We start from the raw sequence: 17,486 nt of genomic DNA on the forward strand, positions 1-17,486 counted from the left end.
ATCGATTCCTAGAGGCTGTGTGCATCGCATAATCTCTTCTTTCATCGCTGACGATTTGCGTTCCGCCATGTTTCTACTGATTTCGACGGCAGGTATACGACAGCGTCGTCTCTTATCCAAACCGAAAGCATGCGCAGTGGTCCGGCGGGGTGTGTGCTCCCGGTCGTCCACTATAGGCTAAGAGGACTGGATGTTGATGACGTAGGCCCGCTTCAGGGATGTACACAGTGTCCCAGAAAACGCCTCATTGGATTATACTAAAAAAAAACTACGCCACGCCGCGGTCAACGGCATTTGTTCTTACTATGTGGTTTTTGCCACCTGCTGATGTGAATGTCATATATCTTAAGTTTTATTATGTCATTTTTAACCAGACTTGTACGCGTTACTTGAGATAGGTAACGGATTACCGTTACTATTACACTGGCGGCAAAAGTAATTTTTGTACGGTTACAAATTACTCGGCTAAAGTTGTAATAAAGCAACGATTAAAAGTAAGGCGTTCCTTCGACCGTTACTTTCGATAACAATACGTCATATGACTAATAAAAGTTCGTGAAATTACACATACCTTGACCCGCTTTCTGAGATTGCAGTTCGCGCCTTTGCATAGGATGGGAGCAACAACACTTTCTTTGGAGCTTTTCTTTATGTAAACACATTTTTCCATTTAAGCAACACATTGTTTTCTTCTTTTCTCTCCATCACCATGAACATTTCCGAAATTGCTGAAGCCATGGCGATAAATCAAGAGAGCTAGTCGACATGACATTGTCGAAGAAGAAAGACAATCGCAACTACAGTGTTCTGAACGACCTCTCTCGATCTCCTATCAATGCGTTGACCTTTGAAGTCTTCACAATAGAAGCCCTCAATCGTGCTACATTCTAACTTTGACATTCCAGGTGACTCACTATGTCCGACGGTTAGCCTACTGTACATACAGCAGGTTGCGGTCGGAAGGGACTAAGACAGACCCCAGACACTCAAAATGCATGTGCGAAATCGTATTACAATGACCACCACTCATGGTAGTAGAAAGCAAAGCAGGCAGGAAAGGCTGTGATGGAGCCTGTGGGTTGGTTTCGTATATGAATAAGGCTTCGTCGAAAAGAAATCGATTACTTTTATCGGATTACTCAAAATTGTTTCAGGCTACTGAAAAAAATACTTGCTAGGAAAACTAATCGATTACTCGCAAAAGTACTCCAGAAAGTAATTGATTACTAGTAACGCAATTACTTGTAACGCGTTACGTACAAGTCTGTTTTTTTACGAAATGAATAACAACAACTTTCATCGCCAGGGGCGATACTCTACCCCCATTGCTGGTGGTGATGCGGGAAATGAAATAATGGGCCGAACTGAACTCGAAAATTTGCACACACAAAATTGGAGGGGGGGGGGGAAGAAAAAGAATACGCTTTTTCAGCCCAGCAATGTGAAGCGCGTTCCGAATTTACTCAAATTAATGATAATTGACGCGGATATTGACGCGGTATCCCATCGTAAAAAGTTTCCGAACATCATGTGTTTCGGAGCACCCAGAGTCTAGCGTTCGACGGCTTTTTGCGCGCCTTCGTTGTCAGTCCGACGAAAGAAGACCTGTTGCTAAACTCAGCCCACACAGGGATAGCACCTAGTAGAAAGAGATAAGACAGGCATGGGCTTATCGCATCCGGCTTCCGCTGGGATCAAGCCAACCCTCTCCCAATTTCAAGAACTGCGACTTTTCCTACTATTCTTCTGTGGGCTAGGTTTAGCAACCTCCTTTCATCGGACTACAACGAGGGCGCTCAAAAGTCGTCGAGCGCTAGGCTCTGGGCACTTAGAAAAGCATAATGTTGGGCCATTTTTTCTGATGGGATAGCTCCTCAATATCCCTGTCAATTATCATGAACTTGAGTAAATTCGGCACGCGCTTCACATTGGTGGGGTGAAAAAGCGACCTTTATTTGGCAAATTTTTGAGTTCAGTTCGTAAAAACTGACATAATAAAACTTAAACTAGATGAGATTCAGATCACGAGGTGGCAAAGACCTAGTAAGAGCAAATGCCATTGAGTGCGTGATTCTAGGTTGCGTACATTTTTCATGCGTCAGCATTAGAAGCAGGGTGTCGAACCGCAAAAAATACGGGTTCGGTTCGGGTTCGGGTTCACGTTGTTTTGATTTCGTTCCGGTTCGGTTCCGGTTCGGCCACGCCAAGAATCGAACCGGTTCGCAAACCGGTTCAACGCTTCCGTTTTATATGTTCCATAAAACAGCTTTTATCAGGAAATGCGTTGCTAATAGCTTACTGCTGTTGTCTGCATTGACGTCTCTAGCGGTGAGGTAGCCCTTTAGCGAGATAAATGAGGAATGGATGAACACTTATTGCAAATAGAGTCCACGCTGTTGAAGCGGTGTAGTCCTACTTTCTGTTCCCAAAATCTCTTTTTTCACACGCACAGTGCCAGCAAGATACACTTAAAGGAAGCCTAATAAGATGGACAGCGTAACATAGACGACAGTACTAGCCGGCACACTGCCTTCGCAACGTGAATCGATCTGAAACTGTACTGAAGCATGTCGAAAATAAGCCTGCCAGCATTACTCTGTCCGAGCTCACAGCAGTGTACTAGTTAATCCACAACACAAAGGCAATATGTCACGACACAACTGCACTACCAATAAGCAGAACCACATTTACTTTTCAAGCCACGACCAATCAAACAGGCACCGTTCTGCGTACGCTCCTTCTCCACTTCTCATGTTTCTGACTTGTTTAATTTGTACTGCTCACGTGTAACGGGAAATCTTGGGCGCTTATTTGATCGCATATTCGGCTTGTAGAGCTACATAACTGGCCTACTCCATTCCTGTTTCATTCGTCGACGTGGCACCTCGCATCTGAAGAGTAGATGCCGCACCGCGTGCGTGGGGCGCTAGCCGCGGCGCTCACAAGGACAACTGCGCTTCAACATGTTAAAAAGACGCTGAAAGTATACTTACTATACGTCGTCGTCTCACTGCTAGGTGAAAATTTCTGAAATCCATGATATAGGCGCTTGATGATGATACCAATGGGTCTTCGTTCGGGGATAGAGAGGAACTCTTATGCTGACTTCTTTTATGTCCGAACCGTTTTGTTGCGAACCGGTTACCGCTATTATTTTTTACGGTTCTGCTCCGGTTCGGGTTCAACAGTGTCATGAACATTTCGGTTCGGGTTCGGGTTCGGTTCCGGCAAAAATAACGGTTCGGGTACGGTTTTCGGTTCGGGTTCGGGTTCGGTTCGACACCCTGATTAGAAGGCTCATGTCGAAAGAAACACGGCGATGTCCATCTGCGGACACGAGAAAGAAACGATAAGTTAGGAGATACTATCACAGAAGCAGCTTGAACGAAAACAACGAAGACAGCGGGAAACGACACGCGAGTATCTTTAAGCCCGAATCCCATAACAAGCGACACGCGGCAGATACACGCGAGAAGCGACAAAATCGACGTCACTGCCGCCACACGAGCGTCAAAAAAGCTTTGTCGCGGCTCAATATTTCTGCATCTACTCCCAGTAGATATTTGTAGCATGTCGCTGAGTTCGTTGCCTGTTGTTTGACAAAACCAGCTAGATTTGGCGGCGTGAAACAAGAACTGAACGCGTGGGCAAGGGAGAGGGTGGAGAGGGCAACCAACAAAACTAGCAGACGAAGAAGTGGGCGGGGCGTTGGGTACTTCAACCGCAGCGCCACTGCGTTACGGCGAATATTACATAGCAACTTCATTACAATTTCTCCTCGTTTTGACGAATGAAATACTATTTTTGGTATATTTATGGCAATTTACAACTTAGCTCGAATAAAATAAGCATTGCTTCTCCAAAAACATCATTTCTCGGTGACGAAATGTCGCTGCTCAAATGGACCAGGAAGTCGCACCATGACCAGACGCGACAGCGACAAATTCTGCAGCGCGTCGCGTGTCGCTTGTTATGGGGTCCGCGCTTATGACTCAGACTGCGACAGCGACTCTCAGAGACTGCAACGGATCCTGATGTGCCCATCCAAATCAAGGGCTTCTCCTACATCACTGGAGCCAACCGTCCTGGAAACCGAAAGGCCGGAGTTGCCATCTACGCTAAGGATCGCATCAGCGTTACTCCGCGAGAGATTCGCAGCAGCGTTCACGAATACGGTGAGTCCTGTGGCGTACCTTCCCACAGAAGTCAACGTCGTTATTGTTGACCTCCAGCCAGGGTTTACACACAGGCAAGCGGCAGCCGCTGTAAACCACCTCATGGACTGCGTTATGCTTATTCAGGAGTAGGTCGTCATGGTAGCAGACTTCAACCAAGACGATGTGAAACACATCTAGTTCGCCTTAGATATGCGTCCTCTGTGCTTTGCCCGTTCTGCCGTCCCCAAAGGTTCCATCTCCACTGACCCAGGAATGTGCGTGGGCCACGTCTACCAAACGACGCCTCTCGTTCGTTACTTAGGGTGGCGCAAGCCTTCAGAAAACTTTAGGAAGATCCATTCGTGGATCCCTTGGAAATGCGTCAGCATAATCCTTTGGAAACGCCTTACAGCAACTCCTTAAGTTAAACGCTAACACGAACCCCGAAACGAAAAAAACGATGAAGCAAAAGAAGGAACCAACGAAAAAGAAGAAAAGAAAAGACAAAAGGAGGAAAGAAAAGAAGGAGCAAAAAGAAGCAAATGAGAAAAGAGGAAGCAAAACAGCAAGGAGGAAGCACAAGAACGAGGCTTATAAACTAAAGGCTTAACTAAAGGCTTATGCTAGCGCATTTCCGAAGGATCCACCAATGGGCCTTCCTGAAGTTTTTATTATAATACAATGACACGTTTTCTGGGGCACCCTGTATGAAGAATGAATGCTGATTTATGAACTGATTTATAACCTTCCCATGTTGTCACAGAACGAAATCTTGGAGCCAACATTATATTTCCTACACTTGAGAAAAAACAGCTTTTCAATTAACGTGGATTTCAATAGATCTGTTTTACTTTTGGATAAAATCCAAAAAGATCCGATTAAAATTAAGTGCGTAAAATGAAGTAAAAAAGCCACTGGATGACATCCATGTGAATTAAATACAAACAACCCTGAACACACAACATAGTTCTGCTCTGATGATTTCTTGGAAGAGAGAGGAACGCCTCAAAGGCAGACAGGCTGAAGCTGTCGCTTACCCTCGGTTCACTCGGTGCTAGTATGTTTATGCTTAAAGATAAAACTTGCGAAAATTACCCTTTATGTTTTGCTGTAAGCTGTTGCAGTTCCACTGAAAGATGATAGCCGACTTAATTGCGTTAGTTACAACCTTGGCCCCTTAGGCTTCAGTTGCACCTGCTTCGTTACAGTGACTTGTTTTGATCGCTTCGAGACAGCACGCTGAGGGTGTTCTTCTTCGACGGCCTTCACGAACTCCGAGTTTGGTACAGCCAACATATTTGCACTAGGAGGTCGAGTAGACATCCGCCGCACCTTGCGCTGCAGCTGCCTCTCTCGCTATTCGGCAAGCGCCATAAGTCGCTGTATGCGGAATACACTTCGGCTCACGCTTCGCAGAACACACGGTATAATTATGTGTTCCCAAACATATCTTGCACCGTTCCTTATTTCTACAACTGCGCGTGATATGTCTGAAACGCTGACAGCGGAAACATTGAGTTCGGGGCGCCACGTATTGAGCACTCAGCAGGCAGTGGCTGAGCAGGGGCAGGTTTCGAGAGGAGTCCCGTCGTCATCTCGTGCAAAAGGAACTTCACGCTTTACTGGGATAATGCCGTAAGAACTCAGGTAATCTTGAAGGCGCTGTTACAAGTACTGTATGGAGACTTTGTGTATTTTCCCCATAGTCTGAAGTTACGACGATGGCACAAAAGCCGTGACCGCTATATCCGCCACTTGTGTGATTTTCAGTAGACTTGTCGCGGATCGTTCAGAAGCTACGTTCATAACCAAACTTCCACTCTTATTTATCCTGTGAGAAATTATTTTCTCCTGTGGTTCATTTATTAATATTCCTCGCAATCAAGCTAAGGTTAACATTCCAGAAGGAGCAGTTCGCATAATTGGGCCTACATACTACTGGGGTGCCGGTAGGGCAGTTTTTCTTGTCGTGACCTGGAAAGGAGTAGGATCATCCTCTGTTTCTAATTCTACTAGCGTGGCAACAGAGCCCAGGTGGAAGTTCTCTCGATGGCGAACCTCGTCTCTCTGGGGCTCGTCAGTTTCTGATCGAGGACTCCCACAGAGCCCGTAGAGGCTCGGAGACCAAGCTGGACAAAGGCTAGTAGACTTGCCTTCCTTCGCTTGCTTGGCTTCCTCTGCTTGGCCGTGGACGGTAGCAATGTGGGGGATGTAAACATCGCTTCCAGCACCGTGTGTCGGACATTTCCGGCGCGCGTCAAAAGAACCCCAGGTGGTCGAAATTATCCACAGTCGTACCCTGCGACACGTGTAGCATGTTGCCACACAAATAGGCTGACTCACCTTACGTGTAAATCTACTCCCAATTTGAATTTGTTTTGTTTTTTTTTTCGCTTGCCGTGAGCGCTTCGTCGTTTTGCAAGATAATATCAGATATCCCTATGGTTTGTTGACTAATGGTCGCACAAACTGCGCTGGCACGCGGACTTGGCACATTTGCTTGCGGATTAATCAACCTAAAAGCTATTGCTTTTAAGTTAATAAGTGCAAGATAATGAAAAAAGACCCCTTTTGCTCGTATCCCAACATGTGTCATGCATGTGTACATACCACAAAACCACCAAGCTACGTAAAACAGTAACCGCTGTTCGTCGTCGAACTTGTTTTCTGAGACTTCAAAGACTAAAGCCGGAAGGCTAATCTATTTGAGCCTAAATAAAAGAGGTTGTTGTAGAAAGCAGCAAAAGAGAATGAAAGTTGCATTGATGTTCTCCATCATCCGCACCGTCCTCCATGAGAAGGAGTAGATCACGTTGTCAAGTAAACTTGAATCCAACCGCTCCGTGACTTGCATAAATAAATCGAACACGGGCCAGGCGTAGAAAAGCAATTGCTCACGGTTCGAGACCAGCATACGGAGTGGCGTCTAGCCGGTCAGATAAAACGAAATGCCCACTTTGTTGTTCCGCTTTTCCCGTGTTGCGGGAACGACGACAGGGTTATAAATTGACGAGCGGGACAGTCCGACGAAAAGCACGCACACACACACACACGATGGGAAAACGAACGAAAATAACGAAGGAGGAGGATGGTAGGGAAACAAGGAGGGAAGCTTGGTGACTTTTCATATGAGCGTCGTTTTCCTTTTTGCCTTTATACTGCTCATCTCTCTTTTTTGAAAGCAGAAACAAACTATGTGCGTTCGTTGTTGAATCGTTTCAGCAAGCAAATTCTGAATAGCGAAGGAGGAACCCTTCTGTGAGTTCCGGGAAGTGATTTTTAGACCACTGAATACAGATGTAAACGCTAAAAAAATTGGATTCTCTCATTGGACTCAAAGCAAAAAAAAAAAAGACGTACAAAATTTTAGGACGGAATATGTTTTACAGTACCATCTCGTATGTGCACTGTCGGTTTCGGTGTCGTTTTCAAAAGACAATAACGTACCTCAATGCAAAGCAGCGAAGGATCACCGTTGTCTTTTTCGAATGGAACTTACATGTCTCGGCGTATTTTCTCTGTGAATATTGCGAACTTTCGCAAAGTTGTTCCACGTGGGACAATGTTCGGAAATCTTTTGCGATGTGCGAATCATCGACTTCAAGCAAAAAGCGAGTAGCCTGCAAGTACTGTAAGGTGTCACAAGTCGCAGTTTCATGAATGCGACAGAAGCGCATCGTATCCACTTAGCGCTGTGAATCCACTCCCACCAGGCAATGTCAACCAATACGCTGGAGAGGATTGGTGCGAGGAGGTGAGAGAAGTGACTACGTTGCACTTCTCTTGGATGTTAGCGCGGTTACAGACTTCATCATGCCTCACGAGGCATTCACTCTCCGCGCAGGCTTCTGCGTGACGCGATGAAACTGGTTTCAGTTTGGAAATGTACACACTAAAGTGCGTAATAAGGCCACGGGTGAACGCGGACGAAAGTGCACTCAAACCTCAATGTGGGAAAAGCTACGAGCAATGCTCAGGAAAACGTTTTTCCGCCAAGTGGTACTATAATGGCGCCGGTGTTCGGCCCTATAAAGCTGTCGCTTTAAAACATAATTCATCACGCCACTCTCTCCTTTCTTCCCTGCACCAGTCGCCTACGTCACGAAGCTCCCAGGTATCGGAACGTCGCATTCCCAACACTGGAACTGAATGACATTTCGAACTCCTCGCCAATAAGGGGGCCTCGCCAGGATGCTGAAGCCAACGGATTGCCTATGCTCTCCGATAGTTCAATGTGACATGGCCCCGAAGGTGTCATCCCCAGCGAGGTAAATGCGTGACACACGCGCCCACAGAGAGAGATTGAGATAGAGAGAGACCGAGACTGAAGAAGAGACAGAAAAAGTGCCACACAAATGAAGCAGACGAACACCCACGCAACAAGAGAGAAGAAAAAGTGTTAGACAGATTTGCACGGTCTAAGTCCATATCACTCGGTGTTCCCTTGCAGACTTCCATCCCGGCTTAGGCATCGGAACGCGAACCCACGGCTTGCGTCGTCAGGACGCAACATGATATCCTTGATACTACTTCAGGCACATTGTCATCAGTGTTCGGGGCTTCTTGTCCTTGCTTGTGTTTGAGGTTTAGCCACGGTCGCAATCCCTCTTCACGGGAAATGTGCCTTATCAGCGTATCGTGGCTCTCTGCTCTATGCTGACCACCCAGTTGACGGTACCGTGGACAATAGCCCACATGGCGTTACTTGTATTTTGAAATGAATAATGACGATCAATAAGGTATAACCGGAAACTTTTGGAAGAAGGATAATTCTCCTATATGAACTATTTTATTATTCTTGTATACTTCATCGCTAGTCCGCTGGTCAACCCGCCGGAGGTGTTTGCAGAAAATTAATAAAACAAAATACAATGCAACAACTTATCCCGCAATGGTTAACGAAGTTTCGGCAGGCCTATACATATACAGGGTGTCGCAAGAACCATGTCAAAAAATTACAAAAAAATGTACGCTATTTTCGGACTTCTGGCGGCGCTGCTATTCTGCTACAGTGCGATGCGACTACGGGGTGATGGGTATAATATTGAATGAGACCGACGGGATAATTTAGATTTACACGGGTACCAACAATCAGCTGTGCGAGTGTCTCAAGCTATTCATCCACCCAGCGTGCAGCATTCTAGTGCTCAGGTCTAGTTACACAGTATGAACAGTAGAAATCGATAGACAAGACGAAAGAGAGCACCGTGTGTCAGAGATTTCCGGCGCACGTTAAAGAACCCCAGGTGGTCGAAATTATCCGTAGTGTTATACCATGCGGCATGTGCAGCATATGTAGCCACACAAGTGTGGGCGGACTCGCCTTACGTGGTAATCTACTCCGCCGGAAATCTCCGACACACCGTGTTGGAAGCAATGTTTGCCTCCGCCATATTACTACCGTCCTCGGCCAGGATTGACCCCGTGACCTTAAGCTCAAGAAACACAATGAATTATTCGCAATACGTTAAACATACGTTCTTTATTGCAAATACAATAGATGGGTGGCTTTCAAGTTGAGAGGTAGCGCTACACATGCTGGTACTTTGAAGGAAATTTTAGTTTCGCACAATTGGAGGAAAGCAATGGTTTATAAACCCTGGCTGAAAGGACAACCAAGAGCAGTTCACCTGAGAACGCCTGCCCCCCAAACAAGTAGCACGTTATTTTAACAAACACTTCGCACGCATTTTTCTTACAGCAAAGTTTAGATTTCGTGACACTTCTCGCATGTTTGGGTTGGACGCACTTTGAAATCGTGATCTTTTGCTGTGCGAAACGTTCCGTTACAACGCGGTCAATTTGACGTTTCAGACAACAAAGATAACAAGCAACATCTCAGACATGACACAACGAAATGTACAGGCAGTATTTTCCACAGCAATCTTCTGCACCCTTGGGATCATACGCATGTAGTCGTTTCCTCTTAGTTTGAGACGAAGTTGTGACTTTAATGAAATTCTTTTCACATTATGAGTTTATAATGTTATCACAGCCACGCACAATTCAACATGGTAAGTACGCAGCACAGTATTTAGTGACACGTAAATCCTCTCCTTATTTCAATTTTCTTTTACGCTGATGACATTTTTCCAAGGGTGCAGGATCTCAGAGTACGAGATACATGTTTTGTCGTTTTCCCGCAGATTTAGTGCAAGTAAACACTGAACGTTCGTCCATTTTTATGTTGAAAACACGCCGATGCTATGCGACTCCAGCAGTACTTCGGACCAAAAGCGTAAACCCACGTGACATTACAACTTCCCTTGCGACATTTTGACAGGAAGTTGCAAACCACCCATTGTTCACAATAACGAAAGTATGTTCTCTGCACCACATTGTTCTGAGCGTAACATTGATGCTGCTGGATCACGTTGTATTCCACGTGCGGTCCTCCCGAGGAACCGTTTTTATTGTGCCTGTTTTAAAAATTTAAATGCACTTCTCCTACTAGACATTGTATTTCTGTGGTAGCAGTTATGGACCCATAAAATTCCGTTTGCTCAGGATCAAGACGTGGAGACCGCACTTTTCAAAGGTCGACAGTGTCCTCAGGACTTCTATATTTTGAACATAGAAATAAAATGCAAGCGGCTGGTGTATACTTGACGTTGGCAGCATAACCCCCTTGCTTCGGGGAAGGACAAAGGACAAAGCACAAAAACGAACGGTTGACAACTATACGTTCTATATTTTGCCGTGCGCCATCTAGCCTTTGAAATGTTCGAAACGTCAGCCCTCCTCAACAATGCATAGCTGCGCTCTTTCAACGTTTCTTATCTCCCATTGAGGTAGGGAGTTACAGAGTGTGGTTATTCTTTTGCTGGAGGCCAACTGGGTAGCGGGGCTCTTCCTTGTACACCTCTTCTTTAATACAACATAGGAGTCCATGGGAGTAAGGTTGGGAGACCTAGGAGGCCATGGCACTGGTCCGAAGCGTCCAATCAATTCGTCATAGAAGACTATTAAGAAACTCAACACCATGGCGGCCACTGAGTAGCTCAGTCTTGCTGGAACCACATGTTTGAACGAAATCACAACATAATACGGGGCCCCCTAGTATTTCATTGCAATAACGGTCAACATTGAGATTTGCGGCGAAGAAAATGGGGGGTGGGATATGAAGCTTTATTAAAATAAATAGAGAGATTCTGCTATTAAAATAAATAGGAAAGAAAAGCCAGACAGAGGTCGGCTTGCTGTTTAAAGAAAAAAACGAAAAGAAAACGATAAATCAAAGTCGAGTGTTCATAAGGCCAGAAGCTTGGAGAAAGAAAATTGGGCCCAGTATCGTGTCATTGAAAATCCCGGCTCACGCATTGAACGACCACTTGCACTGGTGTTTGCAATCCCGTATCCAGAGAGGGTTTGATGTGCTCCAGTAGTTGGCGCTGTGCAATTTCACCTGTTCGTTCCGTGCGAGGTGTGCCTCATCTGTCCAAATTATTCTATCAACGAAATGCATGCTTTCCTCATGGGTGTTTAAAATCCAGGTGCAGAAGCTCAATTGCTTATGGTAGTTGTCAGGCTGGAAATGCTGATGAAGGCTGACGTGGCGAAACCCTTGTCCGCGTGGAGTTCTCCTCGTACTAAACTTGGAAACTCCTGTTCGTCTACCGAGGGTGTGAAGGCTCACCGTTGGAACTTCCTTAATTTCATTTGACGCACAGGACACATATCCGGTCGCGAACGCTTCTGTTCAGCGGCAATGAACTGTTTTGTGGAAGACAGTCGCATTTCATACATATTTTTTTGCCACAGCAGCTACACTGAATTATCACTCACCTTCCAAGTACTTTTTATTCAACCAACGTGGCGTTCAGTTTATAAGCAGAATTGTGAAAGGACGAATGCTACAGATCAATTAGTGCTTCCTAAAATAGGTACGATTACACGGTCGGATTTTCCGAGAAAAGGAGCCCCGTCCTAATGAGTGGGTATCTAACAGGGCTCTATACAAACGGATATAAGTATTTAGACGGAATGTACTAGAATGTCGAAGACAACGACGTCCATTTTTTGTTATTATTACCATGACGGGCATTGTCCTTCAGAGACAGCGTCCTTGTCGGAGACAAGAGTGAGTTTTAGCAAACCGTTGATAATGTGGCTTGCGTCGATCCGTATCATTCTGAACTAATCAGTGGATGAGATTTTGAGTCACACACGACTGCGATTGGTTCCGATAGGCACAATAACCTCACCCACGGTTTGCTAAAACTGCCTATAGACGACCTGAGCCGCCTACGTCATTGATTACGTAACGCCGCCCCGCAAATCATGCTGGTGGACACTATTTGTGCCCACCAGCATGCTTTGCGCGGCGCGTTACGTAATCAATGACGTAGGGGCTCAGGTCGTCTACTGAAATGGTTAATTGCATATCGTAGCACCTGCTGTTGAGGAAGTAAAACAAGAAGACCAGCCTGAGCCGTATTGAAATTACGCGTGGTTAGATGGTTCTTCAGCTGGGGACTCAGGGGCACCAGTAGTCTTATGTGAAAATGGTATGCGCGTTGCATTAAATATTCCCATACTCTCTCACACGGGTTGTTTGCAGTCAACATATCAGGGCGGCATGCCAATATACGAAGCGGCATTTTTTCGTCTTTCACTCTATAGTCTATTCTAGTCTGTTCCGTCTAGAGATGTTCTTCAGTCTGTTCTGTCTATCTTGTCTGTTCTGGAAACAATGCAGGGTGTCTCATGTAACGTGTCAATAAATTGTATTTAAAGAGAGGAATAAAAGAAAAAACGACCTTACTTACTTTTCTGCTACTTGAGTTATAAACAGGTGATACTTTTGGTGTAGCACCTGTTTGTAACTCAAGTAGCAGAAAAGTAGCGGTCGCTTTTCTTTTATTGCTCTCCTCAAATAAAATTTATTAACACGTTACACGAGACACCCTGTATATTCTAGACTGTTTCAGTCTATATTGATTGAATCTAACATCAATGATTTAGAAGCACTATTGTGTACTGAAGGTTTGTTTATTAGCGTTTGTAATAGTAATAGAGACTGTCAGCTATTTCTACGATCCAGGCGAATTCAAATATCATTTACCTTTGGTGTGTCTATGCATGCGTTTTATTGGGCGTTTTGCTCGTGCTCGGACCAAAAAAAATCGTGTGGGTTTGTTCAGAGTGGACCCATTCGTCGAACCCAGCTGCAAATGTATATAGTACATGCTCTTTCAAAACCTTGCAGGCTGTCATTTGCTCGCGTACCGCCTGCTGTGAGATCTTTTCATATTTACGAGTAGTGAAAATTTATTTACAGGTGGTGGATTGCGTGGCAGTTTGACAACGGGGCACGTTGAAATGACATTTGCAGTTCGGCTCGTGCACTATCAGGTGAAGATGCGGAACTTTTCTTTTGCTGGTGAGTCACCATGCAACTTGGTAGTTGGAGCTACCATAAGTGCTCCTGAAGCCTTCCGAACGTGCATTGCACAACTTTGTCCTGAGTTGCCCGATACAGCGAAAATTAGGATTATCGCAAACGATATACACAAATTACGTGTTCACCATCTTTCATGTACCGCTGTTACCATTTCTTATATCATTAGCTCTGAAAAGTGATATTTCTTAGATTTTCGTTGAAAGCAAGCTGGAAAAAAATCAGTCCCCCATTTCCGTCTGCCACCGCCGCACCACGCAAACTGGAGATTGATCCATTGACCCATGGATGGTGACCTCTTTGGTCGCCATTCGTCGCGCATGGGTGGATTCAAGCGCGCTACGGTGTTCCTTTATGTGAGCGGAGTTACTGTTATGAGAGAAACGAAACGGCATAGGTCAGCTGGACGACTGGCTCGCGCATGGACCATAGGCATCTAATATTTAGTCCGGGACTTATCATTAATGATGAAGCTGGCATTCGATTACTCTGCCACTGCGCATTTGTTAACGTCACCGGCGAGATTTTGGGAACGACAGATGCAGATATATAGTTATATTTAGTAATCTCGACGTGCATTTACGGATTATGGTGCATTTTGTACGCCCTCTAATGGAACGAAGCACTCCACTTCAAAGCGGGAATTATGCTAAGCCTAGTTGGCTACAAGGTTTGAGATACATGCTGCTACTTTCCGCTCACCGATAGAGCAATATCAGGCGCACAGCCTCCGCAGGATTACTATAATCCAGACGAAACCTCTTTCGGGACGGAGCCCGATAAACATGCTTGTGGTCATCCACTGCACACCGTTAAAGCCGTAATACGAAGCAATAATCAAAGAAATGGCCCTGACAACAACTCCAGTCACTGGCGCAGAACACAACGAGTAACGTTTTCGCACGCATGCTATGTTCTGCATCATCTGTACGGAGACCGTATCGTTAAGTCGGATCAGCAGGGTAGAATGCTGATGATTACGGTTACGACATACAAAAGATGTAGAAACTACCCCGGTACAACGTTGTTTCAAAAATCTGAATTTCTCTTTAGAAAAATTAGCGCATAAAAGCTTTCTCATTCTGTCACATATTGAATTATAAGCAGGATATGTAATTTACACCTTGAAGCACACAACCACTTCGTTCCGCATAGTGTGTTTTGGCTCTCCGGCAATCCATTTTGCTGCAAAGAGCTACGCCTTAATATCCTTGCTACGAGACGTTGAGGAAAGATTCTGACACTTCTGTAATGTTTCCTCAACTACAACGTGTTTCAGGAAAGATTATCATGCAGATACCACAAACATCCTTCGTAAACAACAAAGAAAAGAAACGAGATGAAAAGGAAAGAAATTCGTACACACTGCATGTCTGCAAACTAAAGGTACAACATAGCGGTCAGCATGCCGGCAAGTGTATGTCCATCCTTCCAAATACTTTAAACGTATTTTTGTTCGCGATGTATTAATTTTAGCGAATTTCGCGAGCGCTAAAAAACTGCAAAAAAATTGTACTCGAGAACACAGCTTGACGTTTATCCCGCGAAAGGAAACAGCCAATGGATCGCGAAATTAAGTACTTGCGAAAAATTTCGCAAACGACTGAATGCGCGTTTCATGAAAATTAATACATCGCGAATAAAAATACGTTTACAGTATTACAATTGCACCTGCTGCGTTTGATTAGGGTTGCGTTCCTATAGGAGCTTCCTTAACACCTAATACAGCCGTATGACAGCTCAAACCATTGATTTTCACCAAACCTATTTCCCATACAATCGCTAGTATTATAGGTCCTATAGTAAAATATGAGCTAGTAACGCCGTTGCAGACTCTGAGTAACAAGGAATTAATAACATCTTTTGGGAAAATAATTTTATTTTGACGTGCATTGTCTGTCACATCTATCTGGCGTACATCCTAGTTTACTTGGAGCATTATTTTCTTAACAGGTGAAATCAGTTGTTGACGCCCGAGTGCCGAAAAACGCCATCATTCTAAACACTCACGCTGTGTCACACTCTTCTTCTGAGCTACCGATTAGGTTAGAATAGGAAAGGAAAAATGGGGATGTTCGTTCTCAGGCGATCCGGACAGGCTACTCTAGTACTGGCAGAAAGAGGGAAAAGAAAGAACAAAGCCATTTCTTAGAGCGAGTCAAGATCTAAAAAAAGAAAATAAGAAGGAGAGAAAAGCGAATTCGGGAGATCAAGACCGCAGAAAAATGACAAAAAGATGAAGGACAAATCAGAGAGAATAGGAAAACGAATGGGGCAAGTTGGGCAGATTGGGTCTCCTTTATTCTTCCTTTTGTTGATGTTTTCAGCAGCTGTCTAATCTAAGCTTTCTGGAGTGGGCCGCCGTCACCCTGTCCTGACAAGTGTCCTCATGTTTTGTTCTGTTTTGCATTGCGATCACCATCAAACGTTTCGGGGAACAGCCTGAAGTAACCTGAAGCAACGATAGGGAACAGCCTGAAGATCCCAGGGATATCCAGGGGAGTTCCAGGAGAGACCTACTGGACATAATAGAGACGATAACCTGAATTAAAAACACAGTATTTAACAGGAAGGAATGTCAGAAATGTTGCTGGGTACACTTTGAGTCGATGCAGATGAATGGGAATTACGAAGACGCATCCTTGTCACCGTTACAAACGTTTTACGCCCCACTACACTTAACGAACGTGCGTGTAGCAATTTGTATTGCAGCATACGAGCATGTTTCATCCAGCTCGCAAATAGAGGTTAGTGTGCGTTTTGCCAGGTGCCCAAGTGAGGCGAGTGGGGTGCGGCATTTATGCTGGTCACACAGTGTTGCTGTATTGTGATAAATCTTGTACTGCCACAAACCTATAGCCATAATGTAGAGTGACAAAAGCATCTTAATCATTAATGCGATGACAATGTGTTAGCATTAGACATTCGTCTTACTTCTAATTGTTTCTCATACAGAACGCATACCTAGACCACACCACACCACATACAGACACGACACATATGACATACGCCACACGACATGATACACAAACTCAGCCGCTCGCGAAACTCTCGGCGAACGTACGAGACACGTCTGAAGACGTTAAGAGACGAGGCGCAACTGACTAGTGGTGGGCGATTGTCATGGTAAAAGTAGATTTTGAGGAAAAATACGCCTGGGTCGTGAACAGGGTGCGCGAGAGAAAGGAGGCAGACGAGATTCGACAGCGACGGCAGTCTGGCTGGCAACAGAACATCGCTACTGCTTGCCCACCTCTGTCAGGCCGACAACGGCAAGCCCTCTCGCCATCACCACCACCACATCGTTACTGAAGACGGCTGCAAATCTTCACGAGGGATTTGCTTCCGACGCTTGGGCTAGTGCATTGTCACATCAACAGCTGGTCCCAGCTCCCGGTGCGCTGCCCCGGAATTTTTCAACGACGGAGTCCCTGGCCTCGTGTTAGAAGTACTTAGCTTCCTGTGTGCAGTCCCAGACTTGGTCTCTATACAGGGCCCTGCGGCGTCACATCTAGCTCTCCTTCACACTCGCACCTCGCCAGTTACAAAAGAGTAAAATCTTTCCTGTGTCCTACTGTCTCTGTCTCATGCTGCCTCTAAGCCGCTAAATACCAGGAATCCTGTCGTCCTCCCTTAATGCAGCCACTGTAAGCATGTCTACCCTTGTGTAGGTGTTCTCACAGGCCGCAAGTCATTACAGGCGATACTACCGAAACATTCGATACTATCGATAGTTTTTCGATTGTCCAACTATCGAGTGAACCGGAATCTCAATAGTGTCGCGAGAGTTTTTCTGATTATCGATAGTATCGTGACAAATAGATGGTGAACTTCACCGAGCTTCACGTCGCGGGAGCCAAGCCAATTCAGCACACCTTCTGAATTCGCGTTTCTCTCCTGCAAACTATGAATACTTTATTCACTCCGAT

General features: G+C 45.2%; 1 long non-coding RNA gene across 1 annotated transcript; it reads left to right on the forward strand.

The window, feature by feature from the left end:
• Window positions 1-13,451: 13,451 nt before the first annotated feature.
• On the forward strand, window positions 13,452-16,123 carry LOC135398549 (uncharacterized). Its single transcript, XR_010424114.1, has 3 exons — window positions 13,452-13,539; window positions 14,837-14,943; window positions 15,999-16,123. It is a non-coding gene; the product is annotated as an uncharacterized LOC135398549 (long non-coding RNA).
• Window positions 16,124-17,486: the final 1,363 nt, after the last annotated feature.

Source organism: Ornithodoros turicata, chromosome 1, assembly GCF_037126465.1.
Source record: "Ornithodoros turicata isolate Travis chromosome 1, ASM3712646v1, whole genome shotgun sequence".
NCBI lineage: Eukaryota > Metazoa > Arthropoda > Arachnida > Ixodida > Argasidae > Ornithodoros > Ornithodoros turicata.